Below are 6057 nucleotides of genomic sequence, written 5' to 3' on the forward strand. Positions count from 1 at the left end.
AAAAAAGCTGTAAAATTGCTTTGAACGTAAAACTATTGTTGTGGAGCAAAGACAATTATCAATCTGCATTATGCTAATCTATCCACTGAAATTACCTTGTTGTCCTCAAGTGAACCGTCTTGCTCTCACAGTTCAGCGTTCAGGTGAGAGAGCAATTGGCCTGGTCTCTTTGTAGCTCAAAAGTATTTAGGGTAAGGGAAAGAGTTAACTACAGTAAAAAAAAAAAAAATCCTCACAAATTTACCCATCATGTACACCTATCGATCATAGCGCCAGTAGACCACACCACGTGCGCGTCATCCTTGCACAGGTTGGGCACTCTCCAAAGCGCACAGTTGGAACACGAGGGGATACTTGTTGTGTTCTAGAGCCCACGACCAGGGTTCCCTTTCGCAATCCCCATACAACTTCCATGTTATGAGTAAAATCCTTTAAGAAAAATGTATATGTTATCCTCCAAAAAGCAGGTTTAATTGTCCACAGTCAGACACGAAACAGATTACAGAAATTGCCTCTATCGGCATGGAACATAGGCCCATCTCTCCAAAGACAGTTGAATATTTTCCTAAAGTTATTCCTGAACAAAGAAGCAGTAGGCTACAGTGTGTCCCAAACCTAGTGGCTCTGGCTGTGCTGTGTGGGCCGCGTAGTGCGAGCCTCCTTTTCAGGCCCTCCCTAAAATGGAATTCTAGGTGGTGGTGACTCGGCAGTAGGTATGTCGAGCTCCATGCGAGCGCCACTCCAGAAGAACACAGTCCTGGAGACAGTTGAGATCTTGCAGTAACCATTGCCACCAAATGGAAAGGTTTGGCTCTGCACTCTCGTATGTAAAAGTGTGGAGAATAAATTACTATTGTACCTTCCTCTGCCCAAACAATAATCAGAACAACGAGGTTTTCGTATACCATAAGGATTTATCAAGTTTCTGAGTAAAATATAAACTTATAATGTTGATTTGCCTAACCATATATTTACAAAGATAGACAAGAACTCATTCTTTAGTCTAGTTTTTGTTTCTTTCATCCATGTGTCGTTGTATGATGGCTGATCTCTCATCTGATCTGTATATAAAATCTCATTGGGCAACTTATCTGGTCTTTCCACACTATTGTAGTTGGAGCGCCGACTGGTGGTCATTATGAGGGGCGTGACAAATAAACGTCTGAAATAAAAGTTTAAGATTTTTAGCTGTTAAACTATTTAAACTTGATTTCTCCTAGATTTTGTGTAGCTCTGAACCTGTTTAACCTGGATATCTCCAATTTATTGTCTTGATGAACACCATTTATGTATGAGAAGTCTTAGCATATAACTTTTGGGTTGTACATTGTTGAGATTTAAACGTTTTATCACCACATTAACTTTATGTTGAGTTTGAAATATATATCAAATATCACCATGAAGTATCACGTTGGAACTGTCCGGTTTAAAAATGTGTCCACAATGGACTTCGTTTCCGAGGCACGGACGGGGATCGAGCCCGCGATCTTCGGTTTACGAGACCGACGCCTTACCACTTGGCCACCGCGCCTGGTAATAGTGCGAGAGAAAAATATGAGTTTTCAAACCTTTTTCATGCCAATTGACTGAGTCCGATTGGAAAATGTTATGGATGACACAAATATAGTTATCGATAGTAACAAGTTTTTATGACGAGCAATCTGAAACATACATCTCCAAACCAGACACACCATGTCATCTTACAGTTGACCACTTAGCTAAGCTTAGCTAAAACTGACATTGGTAGCTAGCTACTGAAAGTTAGCTACATGGGTCGTTTTCAAAATGTGACTTTAGTCGCTAGAAAGCAAAATATGATGATGATGATACACGATACGTATTGTGTTTATTAACAGCAGTGATCCATTTTATGACGCTATTCAGGACACGCCCTGTCCATGTGTTCCTGAATGTAGCACTGCACCCGGATGTAGTGGGTGACTAAGCTAAGGATCATGTTGCTAGCCCGGTTTGGTATCTCGAGCATCAAACGTTATATGTTGACGATTATGTGATTTATAGCTAGATAAAGAACTTGGATGCAGATTGCAAGCGTGTCTCATTTTAACCTGTGCGCTTCGGTCATTTTGGTAAGTCCTAGTTATGTTCCTATCTCAGCAAAGATGTAGCTGGCTAACTAAAAAAAATATCTTACGCTAGCTAGCTAACCATATGAGATCAATACAGTACATCCAGTTCTGTACCGGTGTCATTGTCAAAAGTGGTCACCGAAGGTCGCAAATTCATGGAATGTTGTTCGAATACATATGGGCCTAATAATAATCTTTGTCTGATGTTATATGCACCGCACTGTAACAAGTTGCAATGTTGTTAGCCAACTACAATAACATTACAATGTTGTTAACTAGCTACAATAACATTACAATGTTGTTAGCTAGCTACAATAACATTACAATGTTGTTAACTAGCTACAATAACATTACAATGTTGTTAACTAGCTACAATAACATTACAATGTTGTTAACTAGCTACAATAACATTACAATGTTGTTAGCTAGCTACAATAACATTACAATGTTGTTAACTAGCTACAATAACATTACAATGTTGTTAACTAGCTACAATAACATTACAATGTTGTTAACTAGCTACAATAACATTACAATGTTGTTAGCTAGCTACAATAACATTACAATGTTGTTAACTAGCTACAATAACATTACAATGTTGTTAACTAGCTACAATAACATTACAATGTTGTTAGCTAGCTACAATAACATTACAATGTTGTTAACTAGCTACAATAACATTACAATGTTGTTAACTAGCTACAATAACATTACAATGTTGTTAGCTAGCTACAATAACATTACAATGTTGTTAACTAGCTACAATAACATTACAATGTTGTTAACTAGCTACAATAACATTACAATGTTGTTAGCTAGCTACAATAACATTACAATGTTGTTAACTAGCTACAATAACATTACAATGTTGTTAACTAGCTACAATAACATTACAATGTTGTTAGCTAGCTACAATAACATTACAATGTTGTTAACTAGCTACAATAACATTACAATGTTGTTAACTAGCTACAATAACATTACAATGTTGTTAACTAGCTACAATAACATTACAATGTTGTTAACTAGCTACAATAACATTACAATGTTGTTAGCTAGCTACAATAACATTACAATGTTGTTAACTAGCTACAATAACATTACAATGTTGTTAACTAACTACAATAACATTACAATGTTGTTAACTAGCTACAATAACATTACAATGTTGTTAGCTTTGTTTCAAAGCTCAGGCTAAGTTCTACGTGTGTTCCGTGGAACATACAGTATTATTCAGGTTCCCTGAATCAGGGCAGTGAAATGTGTTCTATAAGATCATAAGTGTGTGCGTTTCACTTTTTGACCATGCTAGTTCTCATTTAGATACAACAGAGTAGCCTACCTATGTTACTTACCGTAACTGAATTTCATATTCTGTAATATATTCATAATATTGCATCTATATAACCTGGTAAAGCTACATTCCCAACCATTCCTTTGCAGGTGAGGAAGCCTATAAATCTGAACTGACACCCCAGCCCTGTCCCAAGCCGTCACTGATCTTCCACGCCTCCATGTCCCAGGTGTAGGTTAAACCCTTGAAGCTCGAGAGACCCTGAAGTCCCACCCCTGTGACACCCCTGGGTCCCCAGCCTCAGCCCCTCTGACGACCTACCATGCCCCTGATCGTGGATGCTGTGTGGGCCGTGTGGAGCATCGGGGCCGGGGTCTATGACTACTTCCACACCAGTGCCATGGAGGAACGCATCGGCAACCTGGAGAGCGTCCTCACCATCCACCAGTGTGTCATAGCAGCCCTGTCCGCAGGCCTCGTCCTCCTCATGACCTACATACTGTGGAGAAAACACTGAAGCCATGGTTGTATTCAGTCAGTGAGGTGGCCCCGGGGGAAAGTTTCCCCTATGTACAGATCTTGGATCATTTCCCCCTCCCTCAATCCTATCTGTAACCAGTGGTGGGGAAAATACTAAACTGACCCAACATCAGCATCTAGGGGCAACTTCACCCTACTCCAGCGGAGATGGGAGATGAGACAGTCCTAGATACTCCAGACCTAAGGACTGCATTACGGATAGCATTGGCAACTCACCAGACTAACAGCCAGTCCCAAATCACTGCCTAACCCTCCCCATTGTCTTATGTCATGTCATGCGATGACTGTCAGTTTAGGGACGGGGCATCGTGTAGGAGTGACGCCACCTAGCATACCATAATGACCTTGGCCCTAACCCTTGGGTGTTGGCAGATCTGAAGGGTCTTGATAGGTATAAGCAGTGTAACGCTGGATCATCACATCACTACTACTACTACTGGAGCTCAACAGACAGTCTTCAATCCCTCCCTAGTCCTTCCCCTCGGCCCTGACCATCAAAGAACGGTCTGAATAGGTATGACAACTGGGTAGGTATAGGATTCTGTTTCATCAAAGCACTACTATTGGAAGACGAGCTCAGGAGACCATGAGGAGTTGCTTGTGGAAGCTTCTTGGTGGAAAGTAGCCCTGGTATACAGTGCAAAGGCTCTATCAGAGCTTGTTGGAGTAGTCATCCCTCCAAGTCTCGTTCGTCACTCTGCCGTTACTTGGAACGGGATTGAGAGGAAGTCTGGGAGCTGAGGGTAGCTGGAGAGGGGTTCTTCAGTCTGAGTGCCGTGATGACTGTAGCCTGGTCCCAGATCTGTTTGTGCTATTGTGTCAACTCCTTGCCATGCCAAACATGGAATTGACATGATAGCACAAACAGATCTGGGACCAGTCTATCATGACTGGCTGTGATCAGAAAACACTGTATTTTGCTACTGTGTGGATACTGACGTCTAGCCTGGTCCCTGATCTGTTTGTGCTGTCTTGCCAACAATGACCATAATGACCGTAGGAGTGGGCAAGACCATACAAACAGATCTAGGGCCAGGCTAACTCAGGCCACTTGTTTAATTTAAAACTATCATCCATTGAATGTGATTGATTCATTTTGGTACTTTATATTGCCGAAAGGGATTTGTGAAACATGGCTTCCGTCCATGTCACTGTAGAATAAGCCTACATAATAATGACACTGTTGGGACTAAACATTATAAACCGCTTTCCCGGACAGAGATTAAGCCTAGTTCTAGAATAAAAAGCCTGGTCAATGGAGAATCTCCATTAATTAAAAAAAATGTTTAGCCCAGGACTAGACTTAAACTGTCTGAAACCTTCCGTGTAAGAGAAAGATAACACCTTTTTAAGTTACTGTCCAGGTTAAACATTTTTACACGTTTCCATGTCGATGACACCTTTAACAGTTTTCTCTGTATTTGTATGTCATAACATCTCCTTTTAAATCATGCTTTTATCATTGTTGGATCAGTTAACTGTCTACCTGGTTGTCTATTATCATGTCTGTTGGCCATTGTTGTCAACTCAAGTGCTACTTTGTGTATTTTGCTGAATCACTACCTGGTTGTTGGTTTCTATGTGAACAAAAGGTATTAATGTCAGGTTAATAAATAATGTGATTAACTCTGCACTATTCTTTCCCCCTTAATGTATTTGAAGTATTAGTTTATCATGTGAAAACGATGATTTGTAATTCCTTTGAAAGTTGGGTGCCATGCCAGTGGTCATAGCTGGTTGTAATGACGTCACTGAGATACTGACCTGTAGGTTTTCCAGAAACAGGGTTGGAGTGAAAACCTACAGGAGGGTAGCACTCCAGGAACAGGGTTGGAGTGAAAACCTACAGGAGGGTAGCACTCCAGGAACAGGGTTGGAGTGAAAACCTACAGGAGGGTAGCACTCCAGGAACAGGGTTGGAGTGAAAACCTATAGGAGGGTAGTACTCCAGGAACAGGGTTGGAGTGAAAACCTATAGGAGGGTAGCTCTCTCCAGGAACAGGGTTGGAGTGTAAACCTACAGGAGGGTAGTACTCCAGGAACAGGGTTGGAGTGAAAACCTACAGGAAGGTAGCACTCCAGGAACAGGGTTGGAGTGAAAACCTACAGGAGGGTAGAACTCCAGGAACAGGG

The 6057-nt window shown here is 41.1% G+C and overlaps 1 long non-coding RNA gene and 1 other non-coding gene across 2 annotated transcripts; one reads left to right on the forward strand and one right to left on the reverse strand.

Annotated features, from left to right (window-relative positions):
• Positions 1 to 1459: 1459 nt before the first annotated feature.
• On the reverse strand, positions 1460 to 1531 carry trnat-cgu (transfer RNA threonine (anticodon CGU)). Its single transcript has one exon. It is a non-coding gene; the product is annotated as a tRNA-Thr (tRNA).
• A 364-nt stretch (positions 1532 to 1895) lies between these two features.
• LOC106596312 (uncharacterized) lies at positions 1896 to 5555 on the forward strand. Its single transcript, XR_001328127.2, has 2 exons — positions 1896 to 2090; positions 3534 to 5555. It is a non-coding gene; the product is annotated as an uncharacterized lncRNA (long non-coding RNA).
• Positions 5556 to 6057: the final 502 nt, after the last annotated feature.

The sequence above is a fragment of the Salmo salar genome, chromosome ssa03 (assembly GCF_905237065.1).
Source record: "Salmo salar chromosome ssa03, Ssal_v3.1, whole genome shotgun sequence".
Taxonomy (NCBI): Eukaryota; Metazoa; Chordata; class Actinopteri; order Salmoniformes; family Salmonidae; genus Salmo; species Salmo salar.